The sequence below is a fragment of the Bombus fervidus genome, chromosome 6 (assembly GCF_041682495.2).
Source record: "Bombus fervidus isolate BK054 chromosome 6, iyBomFerv1, whole genome shotgun sequence".
Classification (NCBI taxonomy): domain Eukaryota; kingdom Metazoa; phylum Arthropoda; class Insecta; order Hymenoptera; family Apidae; genus Bombus; species Bombus fervidus.
The window spans coordinates 7,944,084-7,969,826 of NC_091522.1; the positions used below are offsets into that span (position 1 = coordinate 7,944,084).

At 43.7% G+C, this 25,743-nt stretch overlaps 1 non-coding gene across 1 annotated transcript; it reads right to left on the reverse strand.

Moving 5' to 3' along the window:
• Nucleotides 1-24,605: 24,605 nt before the first annotated feature.
• LOC139988640 (U6atac minor spliceosomal RNA) lies at nt 24,606-24,712 on the reverse strand. Its single transcript, XR_011800179.1, has one exon. It is a non-coding gene; the product is annotated as a U6atac minor spliceosomal RNA (small nuclear RNA).
• Nucleotides 24,713-25,743: the final 1,031 nt, after the last annotated feature.

Sequence of the window (25,743 nt, forward strand, 5' to 3'; positions counted from 1 at the left end):
AAAGTGAATGTCGGTCCTGGCCTGCGTAGCGACCATTTATCGAGGACGCCTAATGAAAATGGAATTTCAATTGCATTTTTTATACGTGACTGTGGAAATGAATGCGACGGTGTATCCATGCCGACTGTCAAAGGAAAGCGCAACGATATTTAATTAAATTTTCTTTCCGTAAAAATCGGTAGGAAAAAACTTATTGACCCATACAACTACCAGTTATCTCTGTAAGGAAAATGAAATTATAATCTCGAGGAAAATTGGGCCGTGTTTATTTTCAAGTTTGTCCACTTAAAATTGGATATTTCAATTCGAATAAAATCCTCGCGATATGAGAATGAATTTTCATTAAGGGATCTTTTTAAATCCCGTAGAGTTTAAATAGAAAAGATGCGTTGCGGGAATATGATTAATGAATAGAAGCGAGCTGTATTTTTTGGAATTTTGAAAAATGAAGTTTCATTCCTATGTTTGCTTCATAACTTCGGTGAAGTTTTAGTTATAAAAATTTATGAAGATACGTTTCGTATTTGTGTTAGCGGTAGTTTATGTATGCAAAAAGATTATGTCGTCATTAAATTTTAAACAAATTATCTGTTGCAAAAAATTTCTTGTAAAAAATTATGCTGAAGTGAAATTCCAGTATTTGATACTTCTGCATACACGTTTCCGTTAATTAATTTGATAAATATAAAACATTTGATACTGCTTTCAAAAGTAAAATTATAGTGTTATCCGCTTTGATTTAATATATAAATAAGTATGTGTAACATATATTTGCATGTATAAAGCCGAATCAATGTTATAATATCGGATGTATTTTGATATCGGGAACAATTTTTCCATCAAGTACCTATACATAAAACAAACTTTTATCCATGTTAAACCACTAACATAAACCACCAAAATCACTAACAACTCAACAAATTCAAAGTGCTGGATCTCTTTCCAAAAATACCAATAACTTTTAACAGGAGAAATGGATAATAAAAAAATCCTCCTTATCAATTTTTAAATAAACAACAGTGTAAAACATGCATGAAATATTTCTATAAAGAGCTATTAGCAAATAATTAACAATTATTTTGGAAAGAAATTCTTTCTGCATTGAAACGGAATAAATTTAGAATTTTATAAATATACGATATATTTTCATTCTTTTTATCGACAAACGCAGACTAAATTAAGGATAATACGAAACGTATACATATATAATCTAGCATATGAAATTTGTGAAACACAGGAATCAATAAAATCTATATCGAAACGGACTCATTAAAACACTCCCGCTCAAATCATTACTTTAATAACGTTGAAACAATGGTGCATTTACTGGTGATAAAAGTTCTTCGATCGTTGAAACGCAAATGCCCGTCAGAAATATTGAACTGTAGCAAACTTATCGATAATAATGATCGAAGATATATGTATATGGTATTTGTATATGTTTTATCGTGTGAAATTCAAACGACCGATTGTTAAGTACGACCGGCATCAAAATTTCGTCAAATTTCAATAATCGGCCGCTAATTCGTCATCGATATCAATGCTTCTAGTTACTCGATTAATTATCATTGATTGTGCATATAAATTACATTGGATAGGATTTAATAATTATGTATCTACGTGTACATATCATCAAGTAGCTCTTCAAGGATTAGTATACCAATAATTATAACATTGAGGAGTAAAACAATTATGAAATCTTGTTTAAATTCTGTATTAATTAAAAGTATAGAGATTCGTTCAGTTCCAACATGCTTTTAATTAAATGTAAAAGAAACGTTTTGTCATATGGAATTAAATTATACGTTCTCTGTTTATTTCGACGTCTGAAATACGATTTTTCGTTTTCTGTAAAAACATGCTTTACCCGGTTTTGATATACGGTATTACAAAGGAAAGTGATACATTCTCACAATTTTTCTAAAACTTTTGATGGATTACATTATGATAAATATTTAGCAAGAAAACGCTGTATCGTTGGCAAAAATATGATAACGAACGTAGCATATTCGGTAGATTGGCTTATGAAAAATTTAGTCGCCGCGACGATGGGAAGGTATTGATGACAGTGAATGACAAATTGAAATTGTAGCCTGAAGGTTCACGTTTTCGAGATACCGACGTTTATTCTCTCCCGGTAGGTTGCTTACGTATTCCATATCCATCCACTTTGAATATATGTACTTTTTAATGTATCCAAACCGCGTTTCCGCGAACACATTTTTTCATGTTAAACGTGGCAACATTTTTAACGAAATATTAAGCGCATTACAATTCTCGGTGCCGTTCGCGATACGGCGACTCATTTGTGCATTTCTCTACCATTATTTCGAAACAAGCAGCTTGATGACGCTGATCAACGGAAGTTTCAACGGGTCGAATAAAAATATCAGAGAACATGAAACGGTTTGTGACGTAGAAAAATCACGTTCCACAGAACTATTTTACAATGAAGCAATACGAGAAACGGCACACGGCTACCTGAAACTTTGCCTTTCTGCACAATCATGCGAATGCTTTGTTAAAAAAAAGAGAGAGAAAGAGAGAGAGAGACCGCTCTTCGATCCGACGAAAACATTTGAAACGAACAATCAAAATAAATTCAGCTTAAAAAACGGAAGGAAAAGAAGGAAAAAGAGGAAAATAGAGGACAGTCGGGGTGCGAGTAATCGTTTAATCGTTTCGCCTCCGCTCAATTAAAAGGATTGCCTGATTTATTTCACGCCCTCGGTACTTCGAATTCAGAAAAATACAGTTCAAAGGCTGCATGGGATGACTTGGATCTTAATTAGCAGACGCGCGCCGCGTGCACCGGTCAGACAGAGTTTACGGGTCTTTATCCAGTTTAGACATTCAAACGAACCCATTTGTTTCCTACTGATTATTTTCGAGACGATATACGAAGTACAGTTAACAACGCTTTTATGGGCGAGCGACGCGACGCGTTGATTACCTACCAGTTTATATCACTGCCGCTCACACTTGGTCCGAACGCGTTCCATACGCGTTCCACCGACATTTCCCGTTGATATCGACTACTAGCGTCAGTTTTACCATCTAACGACACTAATTTCCCAATGGAAATGTAACCCAGACCGGCTGTCGCGTAATTATAGATGGAACAGTAAAAGTACGCGAGCGTGCAATCGTTTCGGCTGGGTCGTAGGATTATTCGTGCGCTCGTACAAGCGGATACTTGAAAAATTGTTAGCGACGCGTTTTAATGGCAATTTCGACGAACTCCATCGACGTTTAAATGAAAAGAGAATGAATGGGGAAACACGAACTTGTGGGCCCAGTTAAATTCATGTTCCATCCCAATCGACCATTGCTGATGACTCTCCGCATCGATTAATCTACGTTATCAACGTCTTTTCTACGCCGTGGTCGAAGTCTTTCAAGTTTCTTCAACCGATCATCTACATCACCGTGTGAAAAAGCTTTGGATAACTAAGAAAAATGACAGCAATGGGAAAATCTGGCGTACACTGGGTGTCATGACTATGTAAAATTATCACAAAATTGTCAATTCTTATATGAATATGGCAGTGACTCGTGGAAGTAGGCGAACACTTACTGCAAAAAGTTTGTATGCATCATATTAATATTTCTTCGCAGTAACAAAGAGGAAATTCTATACCACGTTTTAACAAATTTTCTTATTGCTCCGTTGCGCGCCATAACTCTGCAACCCGCTGAAGTCGGACCCTATTATTATTAAATAATTGCAAATTGCAGCTTCCACAAATTTTACAAAAAAAGAAATAAACAGCGCTGAAAGACACCTTCTTTCAGTTAGAGTCGACCACTTCCCGGTCCAGAATTTCTTTATGTGTATATCCTACTTGCGTCTTTCAGGATTAGGTTTGGATTTTTCACATCCGCAGGCTGAAAAATCTGAATCTAACATAGGAAAATGCATTTTCAAGCCGAAAACTCTGAACATTACTCATAATAACACGTTTGGAGTGATTTGGTTTGGATTTTTCCTTTCCCAAGTACATGTTGAAGAATTAGAATTGGAGTTTTCGCATCTGAAGTCCAAAAAATTGAAACATAATCCAGACAAGTGCATCTACCACCCAAAATCTTTAAATTTTATTTAGTTTTTCCATTCTATTCATAATTTTAAAAATATTGTATTGTAAATATTAAACTATCAAAGGTATTCAAATATTAATTCTTAATAGTCTTCTTTTTTTAATTTTATCAATCAGTTGTTTTTAAGAAGAATCATCTTTATTCATCTTCAGTCGACTATATCATATTATCAATATTATCTTTTATCCATGGAGTGATATTAATATAAATAAATAAGAATATCGACAAAAATATACTTATTCGGTTTTCTTCGTTTGATCTTCATACTAAAGTTTTCTAGTGGTTTAATAATTATGAGACGCGTAGTATACAGAATCCTCGTTTTCTCTTCGTTATTCAATGATAAAAGTAATTAATCAGAATTTTATTAAGTTTCACTGAAATTATTTTCTTATAGTAGCATCCTTTTTTGTAAAACTAGTACGCATAGTAGTACGCATAGTATAAAATACGTTTTTACACTATGCGTTCTACTGTCTTTATGCTATTGTCTTCCGTGAATATCCAAACATACGACGACTTTCTTTGCTTTGTCGCGCAACTAGTTATGCAATGCAATCCTCCCGAAACTCGAAGCAGCATTTAGCAGACAACGGACGAACGCGGTGCATACAACCATCCTGTCAGAGTTTCTAGAAATAGGCAAAGTCACCGAGCGAGAATAGTTTCGCATTTTTTCGTTCCAGTTACGTACCGCACAATTCCTGCGGTCCCATAAATCTCTCGTTCCATGTCGACTATACAGCACTCGGTGTAATCGTCCATTTCGTACTAGACTCTCGTCGAATGCGATGGTTCCTTTATTCGTTCTCTCGTGAAAGTATATCGAGTATAACGTGCAGCCTTTCGTTTCTTCCCCTCGAGTTTCATTCGACTCCCCGCAAAATATATGATCGGACTTTTTCCTTGGCGTCAGGAAACTAGTCACCGTGTACCGGTGATAAAGCTGTTTACACGTCCTAGTATATCTCATCATTTCGCTCATTCTATTTACCCACTAACAGCACAAACTATTAATTTAGCCATATTTACCTATTTATTCACCTCCTGAATCCTTAAATGGTGGTTTTGAATGCTCCTGGCTAAATTGGATGAATAAACTGTTAATTTTTATTCATTTATGAGAAATTTGAAGACACAAACATACACAGAATACATGTAATATTCAAAGGTATAAAAAGTATTCAAACTATAGTGCTCTGTATAACATTTAGTAGACAAAACAAATTTCTATCTAGTTTTCATCTGTTTAATTATACATGTAAATAAATGATGTTATCATGGGAATTTTTAAGAAATATAAGTACAACTATTTGAATTTCTTCCTCATCATCCTTATTTTTTAGACAACTCGACTATCATTATTTCCTTTTAAATTAAAAATTATTTGAATAGAATACTAATAGAACACTATAAATCTTTTAGAATGTTTCGCGTAATGCTTAAATTATGATTTGATCATCGCAAAGTCGTAAAATATCTATGAAATCGACGCAAAGTGATTTAAGAAGCTTACGATAAACCGGAGACAATCCTTGAACGTTTCGTCAAAAATTTAATCTGCTTGCCTGCCGAGGGTCTAGAACGCCAGGACTACATTAATTAGACCCACAATTACGGTAATGGGAGAGTTCGTGCATTGCAATTATCGTAGCGCCGCGAAAGCAGTTAATTAAGAGAAATTCAATTAAGCTCTTTCGGCGTGCGCCACGCTCTACAATAGTAAAGGGCAGGTAAAGTCGGCCTGCACGCACCAGACCGATTTCGTAATCGATAAAATTCATTTTGTTTTCCCTTTTCACGATAATATTAATTTTTATCATTTCCTTATTCCCCTCGAATAATTAAGAACCGACAACGGTTCGTGATTAAGAACTCTAATTTATAGTTCTTTTCAAGAGTTCTTCTCGAAATACTTTTCTAGTAATTCTAGAGATCCTCCATAGCTTAACGTAATTGAAACTGTCTACCTTGCGGAGCACGTAACAACGCATTACAAAATAATTTCTAAAAATGAGAAAACGAGCTGAAGGATCGTGTAAATTGCTGGAATTCGGACGGAAAATCGATATGATACACAGAATTATGGCAATCGACCACTGCTTTAGCTGCTTATTTCTCAAATGAACGTTCCATTATCAAAGGATTTAGTCCTAAGATGTCTCGATCAGCGCATGAACATGTACCAACGAAATTAGTTTTGAAAAAAAATCCTAAATCTAAAATCAGTGAGTTCATTATCGACTAGATGTAACAAACGATGCATCGAAATATTCTTTGTACACTTTTCATAGTACGCTTTTTATAAGTATAAGGTAGTCCGTACAACTAGGATGAGCCATTTCCTTTTTAATTGCAATTCGAATAAAATATTAGAAGAAAAAGATAATTTCCTTTAATTTTATTATATAATAATATTCTTTTTAGAGAAATATCATTCTCACTTATTCTTTAATTATTTACAAAGCTTTAAAATTGCACAAACATTAATAGTAGGATATTAAATAGTAGGATATTTTTCATGTGTTCCGTACAATATTTTTATGACTCGATCAAAGTAAAAGAAAATATTGAATTGTATTAAAAAAAATATTACGCAATTCCATAATGCATGTACGCTATTATTCCCACAAAAGAAATACATTTTCCGCTATCATGTTTTTCTAATTGCAACGAAAGAAGGAACAGATCCCAATTGCACGGACCACTCTATATATCCATTATCGACGATAGAAATCGGTATGACATCGATGGAAAAACAAGCGCGATGCCTCCCGGTGGAAAAACAAGCCTCCAAATTGAGCCGCGACAAGCAACTGTAGAACGATGCTATTCGCTCGACGCTTTTGCTACAAAAACAATTTCCGTGGCTGCGTATCAACGAGACAGGAGCGGTGGAAACGTCAGCACGGTCAGAAATTGCCAGAAAAGGCCGATGAAATCGAGGAGAGCCACAAATGGCTTGTTAATATCACGACTGACACGAAATAAACAGCGTAGTAGTGAGATAGGGTGTCTCTTTCGCAATCAGGCAATTCACGGGGATGGCGCAAGCCATGGGGAATTTTGGAATTAAATATCTCGCTGGAATACTAATTTCGCCGACGTACACTCGTAATTTCCGGGGTCTGGACCGAATATTCCTTTTCTCACGATACACATCGCCGTTTACTTATCATTCCACGCGTGTCAGAACCGTCAATGAAACCTTTTTCCTCGATAAATGGCGGCGAAACGCGGCAATTTCCATTCCAGCCTCGAAATTACTCCGATTATCGAGGTCAGGAAGGTATGAACTCTCGCCCTAAAACGAGACCGGGCGAAACTATCAAGCACAATAGCGCGTGAAATTCATTAAAGCTCGGCCAGGACCGCGTTTGATTCGCACTCCTCTGTGCCATTGAAATCGTTGCGGTTCCCTTCGCGTGGACGGCGGCGAGATTGAAAGTTGAACATCGCTTGTTTCGACTGGTGTTCTCTTCAATTTGTACAGGAATCACAGATCCTCCAAACAGTGACTTATCGTTTACTCGACAAAAAGGTTTCTCGTAGTTAATGTTGAAGAACAACACTGTTTCTTCTAACTCTTTTCAACGCCATGATCATGCGCATAATTTGCGGCACGATTCCGTTTAATCGACCAGTATTTTCTTGATTTTTAGTTAAATATCACATACACGTTTGTAATTGAATAATATCAACTCCGGTTTACTGATATCCGTGTATCCGTGATATCGAATGATTAATCTGATTGGCCAGTTAATGCGCCAGCTGCGATGATAAGCCCATTGAAATCCAGGTAAATTATGTATTGAAATTGTGAGTTGATGGCTTTAAACTGTCGTTCAGATAGGAGCCGACAGGTGTGGCTAATCGACCGACACTCTTTAGGTATTAAGCAAAACTGAAAGTAGAAAGTGACGTTCGATAAAGTAAAAATGGATCGTTGATACCTCCAAGTAATTTCTTACAATTCGTTCTCACATTATCGACAGCAGGGTTCGAGTAATTATAGCCAGCTTGTATAGGTGAGACATTTTCGTATTAAATTACGAAATTTCTTATAATATAACCACCAGCAAAGCGAATTTATCAAGTTATTCCTTCGATCCACGTTACGTACATTATCGTCCCGCAAAACGACTTCCAAATTATTTCGTCGAACGTTAAAACATTAATCTTGGAAATAAACGCACGAAATTGTCGTTCATAAACCCGTCGATTGATACTTGTTGATTGGAAAATACAATCGTGACAAATACATCCGACGAACGAACATTAATCGATCTTCGAATACAACCGCCATTCGTCCAGCTAAATTTTCGATGAACAACGCCGATGCAGTGTTTCACAGAGGAAAGGGGGAACAATTAGGAGAACCGTAAAGAAGTAAGGATTTCCTCATTCGGGACACGTAGGCACGGAAGTTCAGCTGTAAAGAACAGCTTGAGAGTGTATTCCCTACGAGGTAACTTCGTCACCGATCTAGAAAATCCTATCGAGACTCACGAAGTTAGTCTGGAAGTAGTTGGTAAAGCGTACAAACGGATTTGCAAAGCGAATTTATATGCGGAAATGAATATGTAGGAATGAGCGGAGTATTGGCGGCTCGAAAATTCTGCAAAAGTTACGAACAGGGCGTTAAAACAGCAGTTGTTTCAGTTCCAATTTACGTTCAATAATTGCATCCTGTTAATATTCATTGAAATGCATAATGGTCCTGTAAAACCATAAGTCCAGCATTGGTGACTGACCTGTGTATATATGTGCCGGCTTATACGCGGGAAGAAAGTAGAAATTTTTTATCCCACTTCCATCTAAAGCCGCGCTTTTTACCGGCCAACTGGAATCGTTCGTCGAGAATGCATAATATCCTGATAATGGATATCCTGATTCTTCCTACTTGCGTTTAGTTTTTGCAAAGTCTAATGGATTTCAACCATCCATTTGGATACTCCATGTGATTTATTCATAGCGATATATCGAGAATATAACAGAATGACAATTTTTAGTTCAAGGATGTCTCATTGAATGAATAGAGTTTCTTTCAGGAACAATTAAAAGTGTCCCAATATATCGTATATCGCGTAGACAGCTAGAATTGTCAGTCGACGTCAGATCAGTGTATCAACGTTCGATTAGTAGGATCGTACACCATCCATCATATTCCCCGCGTTGGATTTACTCAGTGGGATATAAATGTTTGCCCCTGACAGCTTTCTTCGGTACACACAGAACACGGGAAGCTTTTAGTAAAATACGTCGGAAGGTTGTGTCAACTTTGATGTTTTCGTTCGACTTTTCAAACGGATAACGAAACGAAAAAAGAAGCACACGATAAGAAACTCGTGGACTGGCGTATTTCGACTTGCGCTATTTCGTACTACTCTCTATTAGAGTCTTTTCATTTGCAAAACAAATATTTTACAATGTTCAGAACAATTGCGGTGGAACGAAACACCTGAAAGCAGATACCGCGACAGCACGGAAACTTGGAACATAAACTTCCACCGCATCAGTTTTGCGAAAATCAAGGTAAGCCATTCTGTGTGGGACAGAAAGCAATTGAGAAATACTGAATCAGCCGGTGAATTCTATAGATTCGCAACTGCGATGCACGCGAGAAAGAAAACCTCTTATCCGTCAATACGTTACTGCGACGATTGTTCTTCAGTTCGCGAGCCCTTCGTATAGATATTTTTTGCAACGATGACGTTGAAACAATAAAAGAAGAAACATCATTTTTCCTTTATCGAAGAAAGACTAAAACCTAAAAAAAAAAAAAAAAAAAAAAAAAAAAAAAAAAAAAAAAAAATAGACGTCGCAACACAGAGAAACAGATAATTTATGACAAAATAAATCACGTCGCAACGAAAGTAGACCGCGATCACGACAGTAAAAAATCTTATTATAATGAAGTCCTGTACCTGTATGAATCACGTTGACCAGGAACTACTGACGTGTATGAACCTCAAAGATTCCGCAGCTCACGCGGACCACGCTGATTCTTTCAACGAACAACTAGGTATGAGAGAAGGAACAAGTTCGAACAAAATCACCCTTGTCGAAGAAACGACAACTTTCTTTCACACGATTATCCACCAGCGCGAGATTGTTTCCGAATCGTATTAGTTCTACGCGAGCTATCCATTTGACCGGCTCCGATTAGGTGGAATAGAAAACGGAAACGAGAACGATATGACGCGGTACGACACGATACGATACGAGGTTACGATATCTAGTCGCTGACGGACAGCATGAAACGCGACGACCTCGCTGACGGTACTATGCCAAACGAGAGCGGAAGGCAAACTGGACCGAGCGGCGGAGTCTGCCTTTGGCAGCTGCGTGTTCGGTCTGGTGCCGCTTTCGCCGGCAACGAGGACGGCCACGACTACGACGCCGACGCCGACGCCGACGCCGCTCGTAGCAACGATGGCGCGACGTAGAAACCGCCGGCTAAAGCGCCCTCATCTCGCCCGATCCTGCACCAATATTCCCTCCCAACCTGTTCTCCTATATTCCTCTAGTTTCACCCCTCTCGTTTTCCCTCTCCCTCTTGATCGTTCTTTCCCACTTTCAGCTCTCTTCCAGCATCGTTCCCGTTCTCCCTATATCGTTCTCTGTCCAATCTATCGCGTTGATCCCACGCTTTTCCTCTCTCCCTCTCCTGTAGTTTCTGGCTCTCCCCACTACTCTATCGATCCTACAGGAAAGGCCCTGTGCCGCGTTCCATTTGCTTCGGCCGAGCGGAGGCTACGAATCGCTCTCGTAGTCGCTCGACTATCTGTTGGTGAAAAGAGTCGACCTGTCGGTATCCGATGCCCGTTTCAATGGCTTCTCATTCCCCAGTGACCAACGGGATGTTTCCCGTGGTTCGGTGGCTGAATTTTAATCGTTGCACGATTCAGTTCCCTCTCTTTCGCGACGAGACCACAAGACTTCTTTATAGGTGACGATGAAGAACTGCCTTATGTAGGTTTTGTTCTATTGGAACGATTTTATAGGAAGAAAAGTGGAAGACGATGATTTGGAATGATGGAACGGTCAAACGATCGAAGTAGTATTCACCAGAGAAGGAGTCCTGCGAAGAACAACAATTCCACCACCAAAGGAACACTCGGGGGTTTCTTTAGGGCCGTTCCACGAGTACGTGACGGTCAAAGATTGCGAGGGATCCTGATCTTTGCTTGAAAATGTATTGAAATAAGACGACGAGAAAGCAGAGCGCAGCTATTTCTTAGGAGATTGTCATCAATGGAAGAGGAAAGGATAGGATTACATTAATTCCGAGGATGATCCAGTTTCAGCAGTTCTCAGCTCCCCGTTGGCCACGGAACTACTCCATTGGATCGACATCTGAATCTTAATCGAAGTTTGCCTCGAAACGCATCTCCGTGACAACTCGCCGAGTCGTTTTCTTCCGCGAGCGTCTCTGGAATATTGTCTCTCGAGTAGAAGGTGTCGAAAGTTCGTCGAAGAAGTGGTACAAACGACTCAAGAATCCGGAAGTAAACTTTGATCATCCTCGATACACGTATTTGCTTTTACGTTGGTGTACAAACGCGGCGGGGATACGCGCTTTTCATTTTAAACCTTGCGAACGCCAGAACCAGAAAGGGCGAAGTAAAGAAGAAAACGTAGCAGAAAATGACTGGAGCGGGGGTTAGCTTCCCGACAAACTATCGCGAGGAATTAGGAGGAATTAAACGAAAAGTTATCTTTAATGGAACACGAGCTCGTTTTACAACGTTCTTCTTCTGATAATGCTATTATCGTGGATCGTTCTGGTTACACTGCCGAAGATTACGAGCTCGTAACGCAATTAGAGGGCGATATTTTTTTTCTAGCCGGTGAAGCATTCCGTTTCACCGTGATGCCTCTACTAGGGTGGATGGAAGCGTTTCAAGCAGAAATTCGAGTGTGCCGAATGAATCTGTTCTTTCGAGTGCCGGCGTTTCGTCAACGAGCGAAAATAGACGAAAGATTTGAAGCATTCCACTTCCTGGCACGGAAATGAGAAAAATAATCCGTGCGGATGAACAGAGCTTACGAATTGCTCTGGCGGCGTTGCACAAAGTCGAAAGGAATAGTCCAGGCCGAAACGCAATGCACTTTACGCTCTCCTATTCTTGCTAGTGCTACGCATCATTGTACAATGGGCAAGGAAAGGTTATTTACGCGTTTGTAACGCTGTCTTACGATGGACGTGGTTATTGTCGGCATTAATCTTTCGGGAAATAGGAAAAGTGATTAACTATTGAGTTTGGTATGTGGAATGAAGAAGTTAGGAAGAAGCAACAATCGTAGTAAAGTATTTTGTTAATTATTTAGACGTTTATTGTTCTTTGAATCATATGAGATACACGATAGCTGAATCATCCTCATATTTTTATTTTTTGCATCACATGTGATGCATGGGATTTATCGCGTTATATCTAAAACTGATTAAAATTCATGCCAACAAATATAATGCAAACATGGCAATACATAGAATAGACAATAGGGGAAGATAGATAGTTTGATCAACATTAGAACTTCACATAAGTGTAAAGAATACTCTGAAAAAAAAAAGAAAAAACAGATAAAATTCGAGATGTGACAACGTGAATATATAAAAGTAGACATGAATGAACCAAGAGACTGATTCGTTAAACTGGAAAAGCCTTTAAAGGGATAAAATCGTCGTGAGCTCTTGAAACAGGTAGCTGTCTTAAAATAAATCTTCGCAAAAATTGCGACGAAGTCAGTATAGAATTGTTCAAAGCTTCTGGAGATCGCGCATCGTAAAGTAAAAGGGGAAAGAACGATTGGAAGGGAAAAGATCCTCGGGCAAAGTCGAGGATCTGTTTCCTCTGAAAAAGAATCGGATGCTTCGGTAGGCAACGACCAATGAAATTCAGCTGCTTCGTGAAATTTGGGGGAAAAGATCGGACGAAAGCGTCGAAGAAAATCGAGAAACTTTAGCAACGTTGGCGACGCGATGTTTAGAAAGTTCTATAGTTTTATTTTTCAGAAACAGTTCGTTTCTTTTGTAAATCTAAAAAAAATGTCATGAAACATCTTTATTTTTAGCTGTCTACAGTTACGAAAACTGTTTACAATAAGCATGTTTAACGCTGAAATAGGACTTTTTCTTGCTCTGTCTACACGTACAAAACATTCAGAATGTGTTACGTCACGTACAACCTATTAATCAACGCGAATGCACGCTCTAATTATTGCCCTTATATTAACCAGCTTCTTCTATCAATCGCTTTTTCCGAAGCCTGGTGACGTACGAGAAAAACCCATAGTTCGAACAACAAAAGGTGAATAATCGCCGAAGGGAAAAAGGACATCATATTGAGACCACTCAACCATTGTTCTCGAAACAAGCCAGAATTCATCACGCGTACTTATCTTCCTATCAGTCTGTATCCCGGTCGCAAAAAAGTGACAGTCAAGAGGAAGATTACATTTTACAGCCATTGTTATCGATAATAGTCAGATCGATATACTATATTAAATCAAAACGTAAAATACATTATTTAAAACAATCACAGGATCGTTTTCCGCGTTACTGTAATTTTCATATTGAATATTATGTTTTAATATTTTGTATTTGTTATATTTTTGATGCTTATTTTAAAGACAATTTTCATTAGAGTGCCATGTAAGTAATATCTCAATTTATCACCGTATATTTTATTAACGATTGTCTCAATTTTTATTTGTATTATTAGCATTATGTGAATAACATCAATCTGACTTCAACTGCATTAGGAATTTAGAAACGATATATTATTTAAACACTCACGAAAGTAAATAGTAATTTCAAAATAGATATTTCACGTATCTTTTTATTTTTCGTCCAAATTTTGAAAATTTTCAACATTTTCTCCTCTTACGAACACGCATATATTGCTGAAAGTTGTTTATTCGGGAAATGATCCTCATGGTCCGAAATTCGATTCCGTGGCATCCGCCATCTTCGAGGGCCTTGGTTTGGTGCGATGGATAAACCAAAAGTTGGATGCACCAGATCCAGAAATTTCTGATGCTTCGCCCGCAATGTTTCCGGGCCAAACCGATTCGGTGGCGATTCAATTCTGCGGAAAGAAAGTTCGAATGGCACGGTCGCCGCATCGCCTGTGTCGTTGGTTAGATGGCATCGTGGGGAGAGAGAAAGAGAGTGAGATAGAGCGAGAAAGACAGATGAGCAGGAAGAGAGGGTTGACGACAGGAGAACTCCGTGGAGGGGTCGAAGTTTCGCGAGAGTAGAAAGTTCGATGATCGTGGCTCGAGAACTACCGTAAGATCGTCGAGAGCTTGGGCCTATTCCCGACAATTTGATTCCGGAAGAGACACTTCTCTCCGTTGAGTACTCTGGTGTCGGGGTGATTGCACCGCAACGCCCCGAGAATCTGACGTCGATGCCTGGCGACTATTTAATGTCGAAAATTGATCGGATATGCTAGAGTAGAGATCTCTGAAGGAGCAAATCGCTCTCTCCTTGCGCCCAGTCTGATAATATTCGGCCTCCACCTCAGGATATCGCGTGAAAAATCTACAGTAATTCGATTTCATCGTAGCCAGCGATTTTATTGTAAGATTTAATTAAATTTGCTTTAACTCTAACGACCTTGTGTCCTTGATGGATGCTGCTAACGATCGCTCGATCTTAATTAGAATCTTGGGCAAACGCGTTACGCTCTTCGTCTTTACATGATTTATCCATATCGCGTATATTTTATAGTAATTCCGACACACTCAAACATTCGTTCGAATGCCTTCAGTACTTAACAGTAATTAATCTGTACGAGTAACCTGATAACATTTTACCCTTGATGGGATTTCATCATGCTCGAAAATTGAAAGAACCAGAAATGATGGAGGAAAGGGATAAACACGAAGGCGGAATTAATCAGGATCCTTATTTGAAGGGGAGCTTGAAAGTATTCCTTGATAGTTTCCAAAGTCACGATAAACAGCGATGTCGCCATGCGCGCGGAAAATTTCAGAGGAAAATTGTGTTGCGACAAAGTCCACGATCTGGTAACAGGCTGACCCGGAGAACACTCCAGTAACTCCTGTAGAGTTTCGGCGGATCGAAGAAGTTCGGAGGTTCTTTGGAAGTTGCCCCCAGTCCTGAGAATACGACCACTTGCTGCTCCAGTCTGGCTTTTCTGGCTGAGAACTTTTGCTTTCCTGCCAACGGCATTACCTTATCTTCTGTCCACTGTCCTCCATTTATCTCTCTTTCTTTGGTCGCTAACTCGCTGGACCCCAATCTTAATGAGGCAATTAACACGCCGGAAACAGCAGACTCGTGCATATCGTTCGAAAAAATTTGATAAGGAGACAAGATAAAAAATAATTAATCGCAATGGGTATAACTGATCGAAAACTCAATTTTGAAAGCGATTTGTATTTTTATATATATATGTATAGTTTATTCCTTCCGGAAGAAATGAAACAGGACGATAGTATCGAGATCGGTGTTACGTTACGTTAATGGTCAATTTCCTCCGATTTGCCTGCGGTGTTGTGTTTGATTAGAAAATTCCTGTAGTCGATTAACTGGCTCGTCTGTAGCAGCCTCATTAATAGTTAAAGCGATTGGACCTCAGGCGCAGACATCAAACGGAGCTTGAATTCTGCTTCCTTGTAACAGATTCGTTGAGCGGTTCGTGTACTTGCTGATGAACTTCGACCGAAATCCTTGATTTTGAAGTATATGTATACATATATACATACACCTTAAATCAACTAGTCGAACTAACTGTCTACCGCAGAGTATCTTTGATCTCGAAAAGGTGAACGTAAGATTTGATATCTTCGTCGATATATATATGGAAACTGTAGATAAACAAAAAAAAAAAAAAAAAGAAAATCTTAGATCTACAGTAAAATTCTATATCAAAGGAGGAAAATAACGTCGAATTTATTACAATTAGAATTTTTTGTCGCAGTAGTATTTCTGGTCTCAGCATCGTTCATTTAATCACGAGCTACTCGTTTTCTCTTGATATTTATGTTGAACTTTCAGCAATATTTTCAGAAAACGATATGCGTTAACGAACACGAAATACGATATTTTGGGATATTCTGGGATCTTTTAACGCATTTCATAAAAATTTGATTAATACATACTTCTTCTATTAATTAGAGATTGTACGTGTCTCAAATTTAAATTATTTAAGCTCTCTATTTCATTCACTCTCTATTCTTCAATAGAAAAGAAATGTAAGAATAGAAAATTTGAATAAAGGGAACAATAATTTGCGAAATCGTGAACAACACTCAAAAGAATATATCGTTAGAATGGCCGAGACAAGAATCTCCGTGAGTCATTGAGAAATCGATCGTTGGTTCATTACCACACAGAACGAGAACGTCTCGCATCTTCAGCGGCCTTTCGTAATTTCACTGGAAACTTTTCGACGGTATCCGCACTAAATACATTTAGAGAAAGCTCAATCACGCTAATTGAGGACTTCTTTCTCTTCTTTGGATGTCCTGCACTCTCAAGACCGGCCAAAGATCCTCTGCCTGTTAAGTGTCAAATTGTTAGCGTTGATTGGCGAGGATGAGATGCGGAAAAGCTGTCAAAGCGACAGGAGCGAGTGAAAATTAAAACTTCGTTAGAGAATGTCGATTAAGTACAGGATACCGGCAGAGCTGACATTACGAAACAGAACAGAGTACCTTTATGTTAACGAGGGATAATTAAAGCTGCGATCGAATAAACGACCCGACATGATTAATCGTTCTAATTAAGACAATGATAAATCGATCTTAATGGCATTTTCTTAGCGTACGACCCTTCTCTTTTCGTGTTTATAGACGTTGTGCGTTTATTGTTAAAACCGTTACCCGATAAAAACGTCTCCTGATGCCACAAAGCGATGTTTAATATCGTAATAATCTATTTTTACATTTCTCGTTATCATCTTCTTAAATCCACTTTAATCGTGGATTTTGTATAAATTACTATCTTTTTCGATTTTCCTCATCTTTGCTAATATTCATACTTTTCTACAATAATCTCGTTTATCGTGGGAATTTCAACTTAACTCTACCATTCTTATAGGTTTCGAAAGTTGGAGAACTTCCGGGGCCATCGAAAGTTCCAAGGCTGAAAGAACTCGCAGACTTTCAAGGTTTCAAAGGGTGCTCGTCTCGTCTGAAATTTCTCGTCGAGTAAGTACGAAATACTTATATGTACGGTGCTTTAAAAATATTTAATATCTTATGAACTTCACGTCACAGTTTTCTAGTTCTACGTCAAATGAGATTTTAATACTAGCCTTGTCATAATTACGCAAGAATATTTATTAATACTAATAGTCCGTAACTTCTGACTTGTGCAATCTTATCAGTAATGTTAGTTCAATTTTGTTGACGGGACCATAAATGTATGCAGTTACATAAATGTTGTAGTTTACCGATCGATTTTCATAATTCAAATTTGATCTTATATATCAATCTATATATATAAATTTTAAATATTTCAAATATATAAATATAGATAAAATATTCGAACGTGCCAGCATATATATATATATATAAAGTATTCGAACATGTGATTATATATGAATATATATTCAAGTTCGCACGTTCGAATATTTTTTCTGCCTGATTAACTTTCCAAAAATAACGATACGAAGGAGAAAGAAAAAGGAAATCGTTGTCGGATATCCCATAAATCTATCTCATTGATTTTTCCGAATTGAAACAAATGATCCCGTAATTACGTTTCGTGTTCAACCTTCCAAGCGTGATGTAGCAACGGTCACCTTGGCCACTGCAATACTGCACAAAGTCATTTCATCATATTTGGTATAAAATCTGAAACAATCTTTCAAAAACTTCATTTCATTCATAAAACAAAACATGCAGTCTATAATATTTAAATTGAACGTCGGAATAAATGGAATTTCAGGGAGGAAAATAGAACTTTACGAATCTGCTTTACACGCACATTGTGTTTAATAATCGTTTCGTGAAAAAAAGAATTATCTCTTACAATCGAACGAAACTTCCTATCGCAGGAGAATTGTGTGTGACGTAATCGACGTAATAGGATTTCTGAAACTATTTTGAAACTGTAAAATACGCGGTCCATGGAAAATCGGCTTTTACACGCGAATTAAACCGCAGATGCTATTAGGGCACGCAGAATTTTGCTGTGGATTTGTCGAAGTTCCTCCACCAGCCCGTTTTACTACGAAGCTGGCGCTCGCCCGGGAGCGACGTACAGACTTGCTTGCTTTATCTGCTCTTTCACTTCGGCGACGACTATCAAGAAAAAGCAAAAAGGTTTTAACAGTCTGAAGACACTCGACTTTCTGTCGATACGAGTCGTTTAACCGACGAAGAGTGGTCACAGTGAAATGTCAATTTTGCATAGCCGCCAAGTGTGTGCTTTGCGAAGTGATAAATCGTGTATAAAAGTTACCAAAATTAAGGAGCACATTCAAGCAATGAAACGAACAACAGAACTTAGTATAGTGGCTCACGGAAGTATTTGAACATTTGCAGAAACTTTTTAGTGCAACATATTGTACAAAATATATATTATGAAATTTCATAAAAATTAATTTTCATAATTTGAACAGATATGAAGCCCCTGTCGTGAAATGGAATTTGTTCAGAAAGGTTAATGGGTAAATTACTTTATTACCTGTGTTAATCGGATCTTTTTTTTTTTTTTTTTTTTTTTTTATCGTGGGGAAATCCTCATGGACACTCGGCGCTGCGTAGCAACGACCGTGTAGTGTCGGACTCCTACCGACTAAAACCCCACGGTGGTCATCCCGACGTTCGGAGGTGCACCCGGGGTCTCTTGCGAATCACTACCGAGTGCAGCCTCGTCGTCTATCTCCCTGCCGTTGTAGTTGTCTAGGGAGGCATCCCGGCTTGAGTTGGGAAGCTAGGGGGAACCACTCCTCCTAGCGCCACGTCCCCTAATCTGGCGCACCCGGGGCAGCGACGGCGGCGCCGCGCCCCTGCGTCGTACGGAGCCCCTGCGACGTTGATGCGATGATCTACTGGGATCGGCTCTTCTCTTCCGGTCCCTCTCTGCCCGCTCCTTTCTCTGCATAACCTCCTCGCAGTAGGCGCGGACAGCGTTAAACTCCCGGGGCCCTCGGAGCATGGCCTCAACGACCGCTTCCGGAGCCAACCTCTCGCCGATGTCGAGCTGCAGGACGCGCCGCGGTTCCGCCCACGCTGGACAGAACTCCAGCGTGTGCTGTGCCGTGTCCTCCTCTTCCCCGCAGTGGTGACAGGTGGACGTCACCTCCCGCCCGATCTTCAGCAGGTACTCACCGAAGACCCCGTGTCCGGCGAGCATCTGTGTCGTCCTGAAGGTGAGCGGAACCCCGCCTTGATCTCCCCAAGCCTCCCAATTGGGAAGCACGGCGCGGACGGCTCGGTGTGGCCGTCTGGCGTCCTCCTCCATCAGCTGGGAGCGCCACCGCTCCCAGATCTCCAGCTTTGCCTCTTCCCGGACGTTCGAGGCCGAGAGGCCGCCCAGCGACAGCGCCACCGTCGAAGGCGGTGCCCTCAGGTGTTCATGCACCCGACAGAGCTCGAGGGCCCGCAGCTCGAACGGGGGGGACGCCGCCAGCACTGTCGCCGACTCGTAGGATATTGTTCGATATCCTCTGGCTATTCGGATAGCGATCGTCCTTTGCAGTCTCCTCACCAGGGTACGACTGCGGCGGTTGGCCATCAGGTCTTGGGCCCACACCGGTGCCCCATAGAGGACCCGGGACCGGATCACTCCCTCGTAGAGTCGGCGGACTCGCGACCCTGCTCCGCCTATATTCGGAAGAAGGCCGCACAAGGCGTTGGCTGCAGCCGTCACCCTCGGGACCAGGAGCTCGAAATGTGGTCCGAACGTCCACCGACTGTCGATGGTGAGGCCCAGGTACCTCATACGACACTTCACCGGCACCGCTTCGCCATTTATGGCCACGGACAAACCATCGGGAGGGGATCCCCTGCGGCGGCGGTCGAAGAACCATAGGGCCTCCGACTTGGCCGGCGACACGTTCAATCCCAGTCGCTGAATAGCGTGCACCGCGCATGCCACAGCGTCTTCCGCGAGAATCACGGTCTCACTCCACCACCGTCCCCCGGCTAGTACCAAGGTATCGTCGGCGTAACAGACCAAGCCCGTGCCCGGGGGCATCGGGCATCGAAGGACGGAGTCGTAGGCCGTGATCCACAAGATTGGTCCCAACACCGAACCCTGCGGGACGCCGCGCTCCACGCGCCTTCTCTCTTCCCCGTTCTTCCCAGTGAAGGTGATCCACCTATCGTTTAGGTAGGCTCCGATGACCTCAACCAGGTACGCCGGCACCTCGAAATGTCGCAGAGCCTCCATTATCCTCGCCCAGGGGATAGAGTTGAAGGCATTGCTGACGTCCAGGGAGACCGCTACCGCCGTTCCGTAGCGGGAAACCATGTCCTCCGCCATGCTCCTAACCCGCTTCACAGCATCCACCGTGGAGCGACCCCGGCGAAAGCCGTACTGACTGTCGTGCCATCCGGGAACCCGCCCCGAGATATGGGCCTCCAGACGGGCGGCGATCACCCTCTCGAGGAGCTTCCCGATCTCGTCCAGCAGGCATATCGGCCTGTACGCTGACGGCGACTCCGGCGGACGACCCTCCTTTCGCAGCAGGACCAATCTCGCCATCCGCCATATCCGCGGGTAGATGCCCTCCCTCAGGCATCGGGTAAACAGGTGCCGCACGCGAGGGGCCACCACCTCCATCGTCTCCGCCCAGACTCGGCCCGGAACTCCGTCCGGACCCGGTGCCACATCCCGGGACGCCATCTTCTTAGTCGCCGCGAGAAGCTCCTCCTGAGTGACCTGCAGCTCCTCGCTCCGCTCCGTCGACGTCGTCGCCACCGCTGCTGTTGACGACGTCTCGCCCCCGCCGGAGGAGAGGGACGATCCCGACCGCCCCGCGTCGCTGTCCTGCCGCGGAAACAGCGTCCCGATGACCCTGGCCAGCAGTACCGGATCCATGTTGGCGGTCAGCGAGGGGGCCGCGGGTCGCAACTTCTTCGTTACCACCTTGTACGGCCGCCCCCACGGGTCTGACTCAACCGCCTCGATCAGCTCCTTCCAAGACCGAGCCTTCGCGATCTTGATCTCCCGCTGCAGAGTTCGTCTCGCCTCTCTGTAGACCCCGTAGCAGCGGGAGATCTCCTCCTCGTCGCGCGTCCTTCTACGGCGACGGGCCCTCAGGAATCTTCTGCGTGCCCGTACGCAGCTCGCCCGCAATTCCGCTATCTCCGGCGTCCACCAGTGAACGCTGCGGTTGCGTCCACCGCCCGGGACGGAGCGCGGCATCGAGGCGTCGCACGCCGCGTTCATGTATTCTTGGAGGATCTCCGCCTCTTCGTCGACGCTTCCCAGACTGGTCGTCCCTTGGGCGTCCCAGCTCCACGCCGAGACGATGGCTGCCGCCCGCAGCATCTCCCTGTCCCGCTCCTTCAGGCGCCATCTGGGTGGTTGCGGGCCGGAGCGGCTCGCACCACCTCGGGCGACTTGGTTGTTATTTTCGTCCACGTCCTCCGAGACCACCTCCATAAGTATGTAGAGGTGATCGGACAAGGTCTCGACTCCCTCGGCCACTCTCCAGTCACGGATCCTCGGGTACAGCTTCGAGGTGGCCCACGTGATGTCGACCACGGAGGACCCCCTCCACGCCACGCAGGTGCTCGCCGTACCCTTGTTTACCAGCAGGAGTCCGAGTCCCGCAGCCCAGTCTGTCAGCCATCTTCCTCTGGCGTTCGTCGCGGAGTTCCCCCACTGCGTCGAGTGAGCGTTGAAGTCCCCGAGGACCAGCACCTGACGGGGAAAGCACCTTTTGACGCATTCCCCGACATCGTCCAGAAAATCCCCGAACGCGGCCAGGCCGCTGTTGGGGGAGACGTAGACCGCCACCACCGCTATTCCTGCCCATTCGACCGCGACGTAGCCGCTGCCACGGTCAAGCAGGGCGCCAAAGGCGCCCAGGGTCGGCGTCCAAGTTATGGCCGTCAGTCCGTCCAAATCCCCGATCCAGTTGGGAGCGTCAGGGACGCGATACGGCTCGGCCACTGTCGCGAGGGCGACCTCTCCCTCCCGGATAGTCTGGAGGAGCAGGTCATGCGCCCTTCTCGATCTGCCCAGGTTGCATTGGAGGAGACGGTTAAAATCCCTCAATCACCTCCATGGCCTCCTCCCGGCCATCTGCCGCTGAATGTTCGACGGTGCTCCCCTCTTGCGTTACCTCCGCGGTCGGTTCACGGATCGGTGGCTTCCTCTTAGTTCTCGGCGGAGCACATGCCGCCCCGCACATCCTGTGGTTGGCTGGCGCCCCCAGCGACTCGCATAACGGGCACTTGGGCGCGGAGGCGGGACACCCCCTGGCACGATGCCCGCTACCGCCACACCTGTAGCACAGATGCCCGCGATCCACGTTGGACGTGCAGGTTGCCCGCATGTGCCCCAGCTCCAGGCATTTAAAGCACTGCAAGGGTCTCTTCGGGATAGCCGTGACCTTCGCCGTGGACCATCCCAGAGCTACTTTCCCGTCCCGGGCTAATTTCCGGGCTCCAGCCACTGGGCACCTTACCCATGCAGTCCCAAGGCCGTATCTGGTGGTGCGGATCTCTCCGACCCGCACTTCCGCACTGCCGCATCCCGCCGCTGAGGCCAGCGCCTGCCGCAGCTCCTCCTTAGCGATCGAGATGTCTATCCCGGCTACCCTCAGCTCCGCCGTCCTGTTCGGGGCCGCTACTCTCACCGCGGCCGGATCCAGCACCTCGGCCAGACGCGTCGCCAATCGCGACGCCTTTCCTCTGTCTCTGTCGCCTAGGAGCCGGATAATTATACCCCCGGTCATCGACTTCCTCATTCCGAGGGATTCGACGCCGATCTCCGCAAGCGGGACCTTCTGTCGCGCCGTCGCGAGAACATCGGCGTATGAAGTCTTAACCCCCTCGTTGATAGTCAACGTCACCGCGGACGTACGCGGTGCGCGGGGGAGCCCGGCCGTTTTTGTCGCCTGCGCCGTTCCTTTTTTAGCCACCAGTGCGTCGCCCGTCTTCCGTACGCCCGTTACTCGCGACGAAGGAGCAGCGGGCATTCTCTCTTTTTCCTCCTCCTTCCTTGCGGCCCTTTTCTTCCGCTGCCGTCTTTCCACCACCCTCCATTCGCCACCCTCCTGCTCCCTCGGGAGCATTGTGGCTTGGGTGACGCGTGGGACAGCGGGTTGGTCCGCCTTGCGCCGAGGTTCGGGGCTGCGCGGTCTTCGGCCCCCGAACCGTTCCTCGATGGCCCTCATGATGGAGGGACCGAGTTCGCCCATCTTTTTCTCTAGGGCGTCCAGACGCGCGCCTTCTTGCTTCCCCTCCCGCGGAGGGTGGCCGGGCTCAATAGCCCGACCGTTGCACCGCGGGCACTCGTGGGTGCGAGCGGCCAGCCTCGTTTTCTCTTTACGCAAGGCCGCGTTTTCCTCCTCCAACGCGGTCAGCCTTGCTTCCGCGAGCTTGGCGGCCGTGGAGCTACCGCTGTGGACCACCTCAGCCCTCTGTAGGTTAAGCTCCCTCCATGCGGCGGCGACGTAGGCCGCCGCATTTTTTAGGTCCTTGACACTTGTTCCCTTCAGGTTCGGCGCTGTCGTCGCCACCCGCAAGATCTTAGACACCTGCCTGGTGAACTCGGCGCTCATGTCGGCCGCCGAGCTCATCCGTATGTCCAGCGCCAAATCCACAGAAATCTCCGGGGTCAGCGTCGTCATGCGCCTTCTCTTCCCCCCGGAGACGATCGATCCCAGGGATGACCGAGACGCGGAAGAGGCGACCGAATCCCCGTCATCGGACCTCGTCCGCGCTCTTAGCTCCCTTACCGGCGCGAGGCCCGTTACCGCGGCCGGTGCGAGGAAGACGCCGTCCGCCCCGCCCGTGGTTCTCCGCGATGCTCTTGTTATTCTTCTCGGAGGTTCCTTATGAATCTCCGTACTATTGCCTCCCGCCTCACCAGACGTGAAAACACATCCGGGGGCCTGGCGGTCCACCCCCGAACAGCCGTGGTCGTGAGATGACGACGCAGGTGAGCCCACTTGACTACCCACCGCTGCGCCGGTACTGGGGTATCCCTCCCCTGCACCGTAAACCATTTTCGCTTTTTGGTCGCAATCCATGTTTGTCATTGTTGTCGCCGCGGTCATCAACAAAGTCCGTCCTGGTGCCACTCACTCTTTCGCACCCTGTCCCGGTCAAAGCCGGTGCAGGGTGTCGGGGGGCCCCACAAGAAGGTGAGGTGAGTGGTCTTGACAGGCATGGGCCCACCAACTTCTCCGAAACTCTCCGCATCGGATCGGCAAAATTGACGGGCGCCAGAGGCACCGACCAGCTGCCACCCGACTGTAAGAGAGCATCAGATCTATCGGGGTTTCCCGGGACGTGGTCCTACGGCCCGAAAACCCATGCCCGCCTCATGCTCCCCAAAAAAAAAAACATGGTAAGTGCCGCCCCGAAAGGCGACTGTGCCTTACCATTTATGTGTGTTCCATCCTTGTCTAGGGGAGTGCTAAACGTCTCTCCTTTCATACAACACGTGTTAATCGGATCTAACGGAGACGTCGAATCGAACTTGTTGTTGCAGGTAAAAAATGAAGTAAGGTAATGGAAGGTCATTAGAAATGAGATGAATGTGTTCGAAACTCATGAGAAATTGAGTGTTATTGTTGAAAGACATGAAAAGACAAAGATGCGAAAGAAAGGTTATAGAAAGAAATATACTGAGTTTACAGAACAAAATTTCAACTGATTGTGCTTTAATAAAAATTATAAAATTCTGGCATGAGAAGGACGTAGATAGATCTGCGGAGTCTGAAATTAAAAATACACCTTAAAACTGCTGACGCCTACATTATCTCAGCAATAGTTTTTTAAATTAACGTAGAACGATGATTTTTTGTTAAATTAAAGGTATCGTAATCGATTGTATAAAAAATTACATTCAAGCCCAAAATTTTCAATTTTTTAATTTCATATTATGTATATTATCGTGATCCGAGTTTCTAAATTGTAGCAAATTGCTCTTCGTTTTCTATTTTGAAACGACATGCTGAGGTTAAAGATTCTAGAAAATTATAGGGATACGGATCGATATGTTAAAAAAAGCATCTAATAATTGTATATTTATTTTAACGAGAAGCAACAATTGATATCTGACACTGGCGTATCAAGAACAAAGACTATATATTCTGTCTGTATACTGTTATAAAATGTTGCGAGGACAAGAAGTGTGGAGCAAGACAAATGAAAAAGATCATTTAGTTCAAACGGTGAGCGAATGAGAGTAGTCTCACTATAACTCAATATATAAGATGACATCCACTCTCTATATAAGGGCGATCCGAGTTCCGGCAAATCCAGAGTGTCGTCTCACCTCGAGAAGTGACTAGGCGAATCAGCATAGCAAAACACTGATATTCGAAATTTTTGACGAGACTTTCGGAAGATGGAGATCTTGCAACGTACGAATGATCGGTTCCGAGAAAGGATTCGTGTCGGGATGGTGCGAGTCGAGATACTTACTACCATCTGGGTGTGCATAGCAGGATGGTCCAAAATAACCGAAAC